The 15,053-nt window shown below is 36.4% G+C and overlaps 1 pseudogene; it reads left to right on the top strand.

Moving 5' to 3' along the window:
• Nucleotides 1–5,151, top strand: part of LOC105865313 (WD repeat domain phosphoinositide-interacting protein 3 pseudogene) — a 35,106-nt pseudogene extending 29,955 nt beyond the window's left edge.
• Nucleotides 5,152–15,053: the final 9,902 nt, after the last annotated feature.

Genomic DNA, 15,053 nt, shown 5'->3' with positions numbered 1-15,053 from the left:
TAGTCACCACAGTATTCTTGTCTTGGGCTGCAAGCATGGGTATTAGCTGCATTGGACGGCAAGGAGACTGGGGTTAGTGAACCAGAATGAGGTGGTGTAAAAGAATTACCTAAAAAAGGTGTGAAAATACAGATCTCAGGATTCCAGCCCTGGATATTCTGATTCCACAAGAGTAAGACCTGAGGTTCTAAATCTTTAATAATGACCATGGATGATTGTGTTGCAGGAGATTCTAGGACCATCCATTGGGAAATCAGTGGATTAGATCACTCTTCGCTTTCATAAATTGTTGGGAAGGAGTTGGAAAAGTCTATAGACAGTGGAGCATGTGTAGGGAGGATATTAAAATTGTCAGTACTGCCTCTCAAGTTCAAGAAGTTCAGGTTGAGTGGCTCCCCAGGCATAGCTACTCATAAGCAATAGCTGCATTTCTCTGGGCTCTTGGCTTTTCCTCCTAGTGCTAAGCGTTCTTCTCTTTCATAGCATCTACTCTTCCTGTCTCTTCTCTCTGTATATACTTCTCCCATCATCTTTCAACTGACAGATTTGGTTAGTGTCAGAGCTCATACTGGAAATTGGCGCCTTAGACCCCTTTCCAAGGATCTTTTCACTACACTGTCCTTCAAATTCTGATTTGCAGGTCATCCCAAGCAACATCTCTTTTAAGCAGCCTTTCCCAATTTTATAGTCTTTTCTATGTTCCTACAGCACCCTCCCCCCACTGTGTGCTTACCTCTTTCATACTTTTTATGATATAGTTAGTGCACTTACCATGCTTCCCCACTGGACTGAGTTATCCCAGTTTCCAGAACAGTCCTTGACATAGAATGCATTCACAATAATATTTCTTAAATTAACAAAAAAATATGCAATCCTCTTAAGACATATATAGTTTAAAGGACATAGTAGAGTTATATACTATGGAGTTTCACCCTTGGTTAAGCTCTGTGTTTTTCAGATGCCAATATTTTGAAGTTTCTCCTCTTGTTTATGCAGCATTTATAATAATTCATCTTTTCTGAAACAGCAGAAGTATATCATTTTGCTCTGTTATATATACCTCTTGACGTAGGATTTCTTTGTAAATTTATGTCAATTGGTTGGCCTGATTTCCATCAGAGACTTCATTTTAAGTTGTTATTTTATCGTCTGATCAGAGTAACTACTCTGTAAAATAAAGGTATAAAATGTTCAAAGAAGATAGTCACATCTATTGACACTGTATTAAAATGCAAATGCAATGCAAACTGGAAGAAATCAAGCTGCCAAATAATCTGGACCATTTCTGAGTCCAGGATAACAATTCAAATTACTGATTTTCTCTGTAGCAAGCTGTTGCAAGTCTCTGTATGCATATTGTTTGAAAGGAAACTGACTGCAAAAATGAACTAGAGATTCATTCTTCATGCTTGGTTGCCCAATGAGGACACTGAGTGACATTTTCTGACATAGTTTCAAAAATAAGCTTTAATTTATATGTACACAATGCAAATTATATCTGAATCATTTTGGGTTTCCAGGAAACTCCAACCCTACCTTTTTAGCCCTAAGCTGTATCCATATACCTTTCATACCTGTCAATAGACCTTAGATATCCACCCTGTTTTGTTCACCTGTTGGTAGTCATTACCTTTGGGGATTCCATCCCCTTGAGATTAGCCCAAAAGTGGTATAGAGTATGTCAAGCTCCTTGCTTTCTTTATAGAATTTAAATATCAGGTTTCGTAATTTAAGAAGTTCCTTGCTAGCCTGCATCTCACCATGTTCTCTGTCCCCAGTTGCCTCTCTACTTTCATCTCTTATGTTCTTCCTTTGCCTCACTCCATTCCAGCCCCTTTGCTGTGCTTGCTGATCCTACCCCGCCACGCACACTCCTGACTCAGGACCAGTGCACTTGCTGTTCTCTCTGTTTCCAATGTTCCCTCTCTTCCCCTGAACTCAGCATGGCCCACCCCCTCACTTCCTTGAGGTCTTTATTCCAGTATTAATGAATCAAAGAGGCTATATTTTCTATTCCTTCACTCTTGTTTTCACAGCACTTATCACCCTCTGATACATTATATATTTCATTATTGTATCTGAATATATGCTCCATGACAGCAATGACTTTTTCTGTTTACTGCTTCTACCTCAGCACTTAAAATAGTGCCTGGTACCTAATGGGTGCTCAGAAATGATGCATTAAATGACTGATTAATTACCATGGAAAAATAGACAATTTTTGAAAAGAGAAAATGATAAAGGTTCTGAAGTTTTCAAATAGCACTTAAGATGCAGTTCCTAACCTTTAATGCCTAACTCCCTCGTAGGCAGTCATTAGAACCAGTGGTGCTTTTGGACTCAGCTTTCAGTTCTGAGAGGACTCCCACCACCATTTTGCACTCTCTGACATCCCCGACTTTAACACAGAGCTGTGTTCTCAGCAGGAAGATATTAATAGATATGTAAGTGCCAAAATACATTATATATGAAAGTGGAATCTTAAATCTATTTTGTTTTATAACCTCATATTACATAAGACTAACATATAAGTACCTTTCTCTGTCAAAGAATATCTTTCATAGTATAGCTTTGAAGGATGAAATAATTCCTTGATAAATCTTCAATAATTACTCATTTAAAATGTGTCCAACTTTTTGGTCTTCTAAACTATATTGAGATGTTCATTCATGTAAAGAAATCCATTGGATAACTTCCTAGATGTAAAAGTGTCACCTCAAAAGACAAGGCTATTTTTAAACCTTTTGAAGAGTACTCCCAAATTTCCTTCCAGAAGGGCTGTAGCAATTTACCAGCAAGGAAGAGAGTGACTATGGTGTCCATGAAAACATTAGTTATTACTAGTCTTTAAAATATTGTCAGTTTGATAGGTGAAAGCTTATTCATTTCCAATTCCCTGGCTGTACTACTGAAGTTGAAAGGTTTTGTATGATTCTTGACTATTAATGTATCTTCTTTGTGATATATTCTTCTTTCTTTATCTTATTAAATTTTAAGAAAATTTTAGATACATTATGACTATCAAATCTTTGTCGTATATATACAAAGGTTTTTCCATTATTGGCCATTTACTTATATATCTTCTTTGTAATATACTCATTTTTCTATTTTTTTCATCTTTCTCATTGGATTTCTAGAAATTTATACATATGTACTTATATATATATACATATTAATGACTATCACAAAAAGATATTTCTGCCTTTCTTTTTCATTAAATTTTGTTTTTGAATGTTCTTTTGTTCCAGTCAAAACTATCACCTATCTTTATTGTTTATGAAATTTAGTGATGTTTCCTTAAAAAGTTATTTCCAAAACATGTTTGGTGGATTTTTAATGAAATATTAAAATCTTTCAGCAATTTGGAAATTATTTTGATGTAATGATTAGCTGACTATTATTAACATTTATTAGTTACCCAATCTTTCCCTACAGATCTCATGTCTCCTTTATTATAGTCTAAATTATTTATATGTATATATAGGTCTATATCTTGACTTTCTATTCATTCTATTGTTCTGTCTCTTCATACACTAGTATCACATCACCTTAATTACTGCTTATATAAAGCATTTTATTACCTTGTAGAGCAAACACCCCTTTGTTGTGTCTTTTTAACACTTTCTTGACTAGTCTCAAAACAGGTTTTCTTTCAGGTGAACTTTACAATCATTCTGACACAATCCAAAAAGAATCCCATTGGAATTGCCTTCATCAGATCTTAATTTTGAAAGAATTTACATATCTATAACATTTTGTTTTCTAATATAAAAGATGCCTGGTCCGGTGGCTCCACTCCTATAATCCCAACTACTGTGGAGGCTGAGGCGGGGGATCACTTAAGCACAGGAGTTCGAGGCCTGCCTGGCAACATAGTGAGACTCCGTCTCTATTTAAAAAAAAAAAAAAGTAAAAACAAAATCTAAAAGCAATAGTATTAAAAACCATGCAGCCCCTGCCTGGTGGGTTCAAGATGGATGCACTGGATAGTCCACAGGCTCCCTCAGGATTATGCACTTCTCTCTAGAACTTCCAGCACAGACAATGCCCAGCATGACCCAACTTCCTTTGGGTGTCCATAAGTGGCAGGCAGGTGGCACTGAGGAGTGGGTGCCATGAGCCTTCTCAGGCACCATGAACCTCTTATCTTGTAGGTCCCCAGCTTCCACAGGGACCACAGATGCTTTGCACGTGGAATGGAAACTGGATTCCAAAGTCTGTAACACTGATCCATTTTTAAAAAAGAAAGAGAAACAAGAATTTCTACAAGGAGACCATGTTGAAAGGTTATTTTGCTGTAACTATTTAGCTGTAGACTGTTGTGGGAAAAAGCTGAAATACCATCGCGATAGTGATAATCTAGGATGAGCAGAAAAAGAAGACTGTTATTGAAATAGAAGTTTCTATACAAGTCAAATTGTGATGAGATAGATTTGTGGCTGTTTTGGGCTCCATGATTAAGGTGTTTACATAGAAACACAGTTCTCAATAGTTCCATGTCTTTGAAACCTGCTATAACTCTAAAGGTCTTTGTGTCTGTGTCCTGATAGATAGTAACATCTCTCTCCTGGCCTTCCCCAGCATGCACGTGAGTCACAAAGCGTATGGTCCTGGCCAGCATCAAGCCACATGCAGACACTCCTGCATACAAGGGCATCCTGAACCCCATTGCTCTCAACCTGTCAGGAGCACTAACTGCTACTGCATCTTAAAAGAGGACCCTTATAAGAATGTTTGCTACTTCATCAGGGCATTTAATTCCAGAACTATGGCTCTCAAGCTGCAAATTTTTGTTGGATTAACTTCAATCAGGAAGCTTCCCTCATCTGTGTAGCCAGTGACCATGGCACAGCACACATTTTTGCTCCTGAAGATCCAAAAATGAATAAACAGTCTAGTTTGGTGTCAGCCAGTTTCCTTCCAAAAGAAGTTCCAAGTGGAGTTTTTTCAAATATCAGGTTCCCTCAGGCTCACCATACATTTGTACCTTTGGAATGGAGCCATATGCTGTCATTGCAATTTGTACAGATGGCAGCTACTACAAATTCCTATTCAGCCCCAGGGGGAGTGTATCCTGATGTCTGGCTGCAGTTTCTAGAAATGACAAGCTGTGACTCTTTACAAGTGTGTGCAATCAATACTCACTGCTGACCTCCCCCTGTAAGCACTGAATATGCCTCTCATACTCCCTTGGTGCTGAAATGTGGACCTTGTGGGTAACAGATTAGTAAGACTGCCGTGGGTGACTCTTGGTCTTAAAGCCATATGTGATTGTTCATTTTCCTAAGCAAGGCTTCCCATTTCCAGTGTTTAAAAGAAAAAAAGAAAAATCGACAAGGCATAAGTAGATATTCAAGTGTCTTTGAACAACGTATGCCTGATATTGGTTTGTCATATTTTAGTTCAACTGTGAAATTAACTTAAGGCATTCCACTGCACCCTTTATACCTAAAATTTTAGGGACTCCATACAAAGGGACTAAGGGGCTAGGTTGAGAAAAGGATGAACAAATTGAAATTCATTTTTGGCAACATATCCAGTCATTTTTATTGAGTCTATGTAGGGAAATGAACAAATGTGTAAACATTAGTTCTTATAGTATCCAAGATTTAAATAGAATAATAACAACAGTGGCCTGTCTTAGAAAATGAGCAAGGAATTCCTACTCTAGTCTGAAAAACAAAGACACAACTATGAAAGAAAACACAATGCGGATGTTTCACCTTGTGGAAATTTGGCGTTGTGACATTTCCTGTGTCCATAGTGGTGTTTGGTTATGTGTGCATACGTGCTGGTGTTCCCATTTCTGTGGCGTTGCTGTTGGAATTGCTGCAAACACCAGATCCATTCCACGAGCAGAGGCCTTTGTAGTATCACTGGTGGGAGTGGCCAGTCTTCACAAGAGCAGTGACTCTGTTTCCTGAATGAGCAGAGTCTGCTTTAATTCCTGGTTAAAATGAAATCTCTCTCTTATATGTAGGGAGCAAAGCAATGCATAGACTTTCAAATTTAGTCCTCAAAGAATTTTTTTTAATTTAAAGTATATGAAGGAAAATATTCAACAAAGGGAAATCTCTTTCAACAAAGTGGTACCCAAAAGAATGTCCTTTGGAGATTACTGTAAGCATTGAGCATAATGCCCTAGTTTGTCATTTCCATTTATCTTTCTCACCATCTTTTCCTCTCTCTACCACTTATACAAATAACTGCACACTGGCATTTTGGGAACAAAAGGCACATAGCCTCCTTTTAAAAAATATTGGGTAACTATAATAGTTTATGGGCTCTATATATAAGATATATATTTGATTTTTTAAAACTCCCTTTAAAGAGACTGAATTTTGTGTTTTTGATTACAGATTGCAAACATTAAAAATTTACATAGCAGCAAGTTCTTAGTTTTGCCAGTTCCTTTATTGGCATCTAATCAACTAACTTTATAAAGTAGATTTTGCTATAAAGTATGCATGTTAGTTTTCTGTATATTTAATCATGAAATTTAATTTTTCACAAAATTTGTAATGTTTATTTTAAATAAAAGTGATTATTGTGTTATTGAAAAAATATCTAAGACCAATATCAAGGTATGCCAAAACTTTATCCAGGGAATATTTGAACATATGTTCCTAATGAGAAAATTCCATAATGTAAAGATGTTATTGTTGTTTGGGTAAATTAATTTAAAAGCATATAACAATAAATACCCTTGAGAAATTTTAATGACTTTTCAAAATTATATTTTAAATTATAAGAGTAACTTGAAGGAAACAATCAAATAAAACAAATACATGGATACTTGGATACATGGACACATGGATATTTATCTAATCAGTTATTTAAAGTATTAGTAAAATATTATTAGCTTAATTAATAAAAACTAAAGGGGAGAACCCTGGAAAGCCATATTCTAACTATGGGGTGAGAGATGAACTGAGAATGTTCTGCTGCCAAAAGTAACACACTCTCATACTAATTCTTTTTTTTTTTTATTTCAACATAATATGGGGGTACAAATGTTAAGGTTGCATACATTGCTCTTGCCTTCCCTCATAGACAATGCACATCGCACTTAATGGAAAAGCAACTGGGATTAGGCCCAATTATTTTTAGTTTAATGTAGGATGTCTTGAGATGCAAAGATAGACATGGATTAAGCAAAGCTCTTTCAGGATAATTAAGCTAAGGTTCCAGTTGACAAAAATATAAAGTTCAAATTATATTAATAAGAGTAATATGAATTTCAGAATAAACAGAAAATCTCATCAGAATGAAAGTAATCTTCGAGGTGGCAAAATTGTGTGGTTTTTCGTTTTCGATACTCTAAGGGAAAAAAACAAGGTGCAGTAAGGAGTGAAAAATTCCACCCCCTTATATTACCTCTACTACCATTACCATTCTCCTTTTAATTTTGGGACAATTTCCAAACATTTCAGAAAAGACCTTAAATGTGGCAATTAGTACAATCAACATAGCTTGATATTGAAAAAGATATTTAAATATTTTGAAAACAAGCACTTAAATAATAGATCAAAATGAATTTCAGATATAAATATTATTATTATAAATATTATATTTAGATAACAGAAGCCATGAAGTGAAACCAAACAAAAAGTAAAGTATAAAGCATACTAGAAACATTAGGGATTATTTCATTTACTTGAGATTGGAGATATAGAGATATAGATATAATTTGTGCAAGAAACCACAAAAAATGTCAAGCATATATTCTAAAGGATATATTAATTTTACTACATTGCAGTATAAAGTATCTTTTATGTCAAAAAAGATAATAAAATAAGGCAAACAAAAAATATGGGGAAAATACTGCCAACAAATATGATGAAGAGACTAAACATGGGTATAATGAGATTATTATGTGCTTGGCAGCCTTGATCTTTACTAAGGTGTCCTTAATGGGTCCCCACAGGCAACATGATGTAGAGTCTAGACCAAATCCCCTAGCCAGCATGCAAAGATAAAGGAAAGCCCAAATTCCCCATTTTAGGGGCATTCCCAAGCATCCCAAAGTATCTATATTACAAAGAAAACTTCTCTCCTTCCTTAATTTAAAAGGGGAAGAAGATAAAGAAGACAAACATCCCAGTGGAAAATTGGTAATAGGACAAGGAGAAACAATTCACAGAATATAATTTCTAGTATATGAAAAAAAACCCCTTCATGTTTAAAAAGGACAAGTAATATACCATGTTTTTTCCATTAAACTGTGCACTTCTAGTGCAACTACAAATTAGCAAAACCTGCCCCCAAAGCAATTTGACAATAAGTAGAAAAAGCTTTAAAAGTATAACTTACACTTTGACCCAACAATTCCAATTCTAGGATTCTGCCCTTAGGAAATCACAATAGATGTGGAGATGCGAGGAATAATTTATGTATAAGAATGAACATTACAGAGTTCTTAGAATATAGAAAATTGGAAGCAAACTAAATGCTCACTGCAAGTTAATAGTTACATAATTTATGGACTAGGCTTATGTTGTGATATTATACAGCTACTAGAGTATTGTTTTCAGAGAACATTGAACATGATAGGAAATTCTCATGGCATAATTTAAATGAATAGAAATAAGAGATAAATATGTAATATTATATATGTGTCTGAATGGAAAGGAGTGTGTGAAATATTTATGGTGGTTATTTCTGGGTCTGAGCTTTATGAATAATTTTTTATTTTCTCCTTTATACTTTAATCGTCAGTGTTTTACTATGAGCATACAATCCACTTATAACAAAAAGGTACTAAATTTTATTTTCATTCCTAATAACTTCAGGAAAAAAAAAACTATGAAATACTATTATTTCATTTTACTTCCAAAATATATTGACTTGACTTAGTTTTTGTTTTGTTTTCATTCCGGATTTGTGCTTTAAACTTACCTTTGTGAATTAAAATCCCCAGTTTTAGAAAGTGACATATTACTATATAGTATTCTATTGAGAAATTTTAGCAGATACCCTCAGCTCAAGCTGAGATTGATGCGCATATATGTTGAAGAATGCACACTGATTTTTCACAGGAACAGAAAACAGTTGTAGAGATTGATAGAACAGTTCCTTTCAGACAATAAACACTTTGCCTTTCTAGACATTCACAATAAAAACAAAGCAAGAAAAGTTTTTTTTTTTTAGTTTGATCTTTTCACTTCTCTATTTGTTTTAGGCTAAAAGGCAAGCATTTTTTCTGAACTTGTATGTCTATAAAATAGAGCTTATCAATGAAGTAAATAAAAAGAAAATAGAAATAAACAGGAAATCCCAGGATAACTAAAACATTCCTTGATTATATGCAGAATACCAAGGAAAGCATTTATTACATTCTATGTTGGATTTTAGATACTAAAATAATATTTGTGTTATCACTGTGGTTTTAAATTTTATATCTCAAAGAGGCTTCACTTCCTCATTATGTTCAGGAGGCTTTGAGATAGCCTTGCTCTTTTTCATCCATGGTAGCACCACAAAGGTTTTCTATACCCAATCTGACTATGTATCTCTTCTTAGGAGTCTTCAGAGTCTATCTTTGGTGTTGCTTTGTAGGATTTACAGCCTCCTGCCCCTGCCAGGCTTCTGCCCTCCTCTCACTGTTCCACCCCATGGCTGCTCCAGCTACATTCCAGCTTCCAACATTTTCCAAACAGGCTGAGTGCTTTCCAGATTCTGTGATGTTGTTGGCTGTTCATTTCTCGTTAAATTCCTGTTCCAGCTTCTCTACTTGGCAAGAAAAGCTTCATCCTGTAAGATTCATCACAAACATATTGAGAAAACCTTGCCTACCTACTTTAAGGTGAGTTAGTCCTTCCTTCCTCTTTCCTCCCATATCACCCTCAAGCCAGCTTGCATGATGCGATTGATTATGCTGTTATGTATGTACATAGTAGTTCATATAGACTACCAGTCTACGAGGATAGGGACTGGATAAGTCCTCCATTACTAGAAGTGTTCAAGTCCAGTGCTGGAATCAAAGGATGAGGCAGGCTACAGTAGGAACCCAGCCTCAGCTGGGTGGTTTGCCAATCAACAGATACCCCTTTTAGTTCCAAGTGTATGGAATTTCCTTGTGACAAGCTTGCCATTCTCAGTGGGGAGGAGGGAGAAGGAAGTTAGGGTGTGGGGCTGGGCAGGGGGTGAAATCTCTCGTATCCATGTATCTTTTCCAACTTTAATCAGCAACTTATTAAATATGGTCTTTAATCCTCATCATTTCCTGAGATTCCAGGGCTCTGATAAGTGAAAAGCAGCTATCCTTACTAAAAAACATTTGAGGAAACTACTGAACTAATAATAACTTATGTTATTAAGCATTTGTTATGCACCAGGCATTCGTCTAAGTGCTTTATATATATATGAATATAGTTCATAAAACTTGCTTAAATATATATTATGAATAAGTGATGATCTTGTTCAAATCCAGGCAATATGATCCAGTTCCCTACAGCTTTCTGCCAGCTGTGATCACAGGTACATTGTCGTCAGAACTCTTCTTTGCCTCTCAAATTGTTGGCCTCTAAACATTTAATTATGGAGCTTATGGTTAGCACTGACTGAATGTATCTGTTTCCTGAAGTCGTTCCCTTTTAAAGTCCAGGAAACAACAAACCCAAGTTCATTCAACCTTGTGCCCAGTGCACTTGTCATCCATGGTACTCTCGTTGCCCTCGTAACCTCTATCTTCTTTCCTTCACTCCTGTTTACACACTGCAGCCAATTGATCTTAAAAAGAAAAAAATCAGATCATCCCCAGGAAAACAGTTCTTCAATATTAACCCACTGCTTTTGGAATAATGTCCAAATATAAAAGGAAAAGCCTTGCATGATGTGGGCCCATTGTTCTGTGTCAGGTCTGGGCTCAATAGAAGTCAAAAACAAAGCAGGAAATTAGGCCATAAAGAGACCCTGAGTGCAGCTTCAAGATGGGAGGCTCACTGTAGCATCCATACCCTACATGCCCCAGAACTTCCAAATACACTTGGTTCTCTCATACCTTTACACATGTTGTTCCCTGCCTGACCTTTGCCCCTTATGTTAGGCAGGGTTTTGCAGAGAAACGGAACCAATAGAATACATAGAGATACTATATACAAAGAGATTTATTATGAGAGATTGACTCACATGATTATGGCAGCTGAGAAGTCCCAGGATCTGCCCACTGCATGCTGGAGAACCAGGAAAGCCCGTGGTGGAGTTTCAGTCCAAGACTGAAGGCCTAAGAAAACCAGGGAGATGATGGCGTAAGTCTTGGTCTGAGTCCGAAGACTTAAGAATCAGGAGTGCTGATGTCTTAGGACAGAAGAATATGGATGTCCTAGCTAAAGCAGAGAGAGCGAATTTACCCTTCTCTCATCTTTTTGTTCTGTATGGGCCCACAACAGTTTGGATGGTGTCCCTTGGTATTGGGGATGGTGAACCTCTTTTTTTAGTCTACTGATTCAAGTACTAATCTCTTCCATAGACACAATCACAGACACACCCAGAAATAATGTGTTACCAATTATGCAGGCATCCCTCAGCCCAAAGTGATATATAAATTTAATCATCCATCATACCCTCTTTCTTGACAAATTCTTATTTGTCCTGAAGTTTTGAGCTTAGCCACAAAAGACTGGTCTAGGCTGGAGGACCTAGGAGAGTGACTACTGAGATTTGGCTTAACTTGTTTCACAAGATTGGCAGGCGGAAAAGTTGAACTGAGAAGCAGTTGCAATAAAGCCCCTGCTGATCCCAGGGTGTATAGTTTCCTGTGGCTTCTATATCAAATTACTGCAGACCGGGTGACTTCAAACAACACACTTTTTTTCTCTCATAGTTCTGAAGGCCAGAAGCCTGAAATCAGTTATCAAGGAACTCAAATCAATGTGTCCATAGGGCTGAACTGTCTCCAAATGCTCTAGGAGAAAATCCATTCCTTGACTTGTTGGTAGTCTTTGGCTAGTGGCCATGTCAATCCAACCTCTGCCTCTGTCCTCCTATCACTTTCTCATGGGATTGGATTTAGAAACCACCCTGATAATCTAGGGTAATGCCCTAATCTCAAAATCCTTAACTTCATCACATCTGTGAAGAGCTAGTTTCCATATGAAATAACATTTACAGGTTCCAGGCATTAGGACCCATATGATCCTCGGGGTGTGATTTTTTACCTTCCCACAAATGGGGAGCTCTGGAATTTAGATGGCCCATCAGAATTACCTCCCAACTGAGGCAAGGCAGTTAAGCTTTTGCATCCCTAAACTGATAAATTAGGTGAGTCATATTACCTATGAGATGGGGGCACACACACTTGGCTGAGGGGGCTCCCTTTGACGAAAGGCAATTTCCAAGAAAAGGCTCAGCTCTGAGCCTTCAGCAAGTAACATACTGTCAGCTGGAGTTAACGCTTTGGTCCTAAAGGGGTGGTCTGGGTGGCACATCACCACATCCACTCAACCTACTACCTTTTATGGCCCATAACTCTGCCACAGTCATTGATTTCTGAGTATTTTTTTTTACTGAGTCATGAAGCCTTCTATAGGCTTGACCATTGCCTACCCCAAGAGCATACTTTAAACATCACTGTGTCTGTAACACCTTCCTATAATTTATCTCTCTCCACTTTTCTCCTATACAGAATTATTCTTTTTCCTCTGTTCCCACATTACTTTATTCATACCTCTTTTAGTACTCAATCTAATCATGTAATGATTGATATTTACATGTGTGTCTTTCCTTATTAGACTGTTAGCTCCTTAAGGGTAGGGTTCCTGATTGTTCCTATTTGCAACTGCCTCAGTAGCTGGCAGACTGTAGGTGCTCATAAATTTTCAATCAATGGGCTAATAAATGTGGCTTAAAGCAGGCACTCTCTGCCTCTTCATCAATTGGTGGAGCAGATGGAACAGCCAACTGTATGAACGAAAGCCATCAAGCATGTCCAGCAAAAGTGACTGAGTGTGTATCAGGAGGCTGTAAAGTAAACAATATCTCAAGGGTCACAGCTGTTTCACTCTGCCTTTCAGCCAAGAAATCCCATGATTTACTTTCTGTTCTTGCCAAGGATGAAGAAATAAAGTCATAAACAAAAGTGAAGGAGTAAAGAATTGCTCAGCTTGGATGGACAGGTCAATCTGCTTGCCCACCTGTAGCCAAGCAAGCATAATCAAAGAATAATATACTTTCCCCTTCTATTCCCATCTCACAGTCTTTATTCTTTAACAAGGAGGAAGGAAGCTCCAATAGAAAATGGAGTTCCACTTCTGAAATCACTGACAAAGTCAGTTTTATACACAGTTGACATTGAGTGTCCTCATCATTGTAGGGACTTATCAAAATCTGCCTCCAAAATACCCTTTTCTCTCCAGGGTGCTAAATTTCCAGAGGGCTCCTGTATAATATCTATTTCACAGGCACATTTGGAGGATTTTGCAATTAGGAATTTAAGAAATGTAGAAACTCCTAGAACAGTACACATGGCGCACACTTAATAAATGTTTTTGTTCCTTCATTTTCCTATAACAGTTTAAGTTCAATCACGTTATTTATTCATATGGGAGGTTTGGCAGAATGCAGTCAATATAGTTGTTCAGACGCGTTTTATTTTGGAAGTTTTTCATTTATTAAAGAAACATACATACACAGTAAAAGTCCAAACAGTAGGAAGCAGTATTAAATGAAAAGAAAATTTTTCTGTCCCCCTCTCCCCAAACCTTCTGTTAGCACAATTATTCTAAATAATATGCTAAAATCTGTTTTTCTCTGTTTATCAATTTTAGGTAGTAACTATAAACTTTGCCTATGAAAGATGAGGAATTTGATTGATTTATACTACTACTTCCCTCCTAGTTTTGTTATTTATATTGTTACTTAATTCTTTGGTTTCATTTATAACTATAAGAAATATATGTAAATCTCTATTTCTATTCTTGTCATAATATAAGTTATTCCTTGATATCTGCCATTTAAATAATGAAATTGTAAATTTGTAGAACCTCATACCCAGTGGTCTGACGGTAAACTGACTCAGTGGTGGAGGAAGCAGAGGACTAATTTGTTCCATTTTCCTATTTCTGTGGCTGATTTCAAGCCACCAACCTGACTTTGAATTTCCTCTATAATTATAATAATCTTCAACGATTTTTCTATGGTTGGCTTTTGAGAAATCAATAAGCTGCATTTATAAAATTATGATTATGCAAATGTTATTCAATAGAGAACCAAATATTGTGATTCCCACAGAGAAAGAAATGTAATCTTGATGGGAAATAAAATAGATAATAAAATAAACTATAATTTTCAAGTTCCCATTGTATTTTAGAAATAATTAAATCTATCAATCTGAAGGAGAACATACCTCTTCCAAAATTCAAAAGAGGTAATATAATGTAGCAGGGATAGCAGATAACAGAAAATAAGTACTAACTTTATAGTTTTGATCACAGAAGTATGCTGTTTTGCAAAACACTTGGAAGGACATATGGATGGCTTAGCATTATTTAAAGTTACTACCAAAAAAGAAAACAGAGACAGAAAATTATTTCCCATCTATATTATAATGACCCCTAAAAAGTACCAGAAATATGGACCTAGATTCTAAGCAAGAATTTAATGGTATGAGACAAAGGGGAGACAGGTTTGTGGTTTTGTGTAAACATGTGAGATCAAGGCTTCTGCCTTAGATGTTTTTGGCAACTGCAGACCTGCTACTTTCACAAGTATGTACAAAATGTAGGATCCACTATTGCATACCTTTTTTGACTCTTTTTTTATACTTCTATCATTTGTTGGAACAATAGGAGTTTCTCCAGTAATGAAAATGTTTTATTTCTTCACTGTTCAGTTTTATCTATTGTCTTAGTTAGTCCATTTGCATTGCTGTAAAGAAATACGTGAGGCTGGGTAATTTATAAAGAAAAAGGTTTATTTGGCTCACAGCTCTGTAGGCTGTACAAGAATGGTACTAGTACCTGCTTGTGGTGAGGAAGCTTCAGGGAGCTTCCACTCATGGCAAAAGAAGAACAGGCAACATATGTCAACTTGACTAAAAGAAGGAGGCAAGTGAG

This window comes from Microcebus murinus, chromosome 12, assembly GCF_040939455.1.
Source record: "Microcebus murinus isolate Inina chromosome 12, M.murinus_Inina_mat1.0, whole genome shotgun sequence".
Lineage (NCBI taxonomy): Eukaryota > Metazoa > Chordata > Mammalia > Primates > Cheirogaleidae > Microcebus > Microcebus murinus.
Note: the sequence above shows the minus strand (reverse complement) of the source record. Positions and strands in the feature narration are given on the sequence as shown.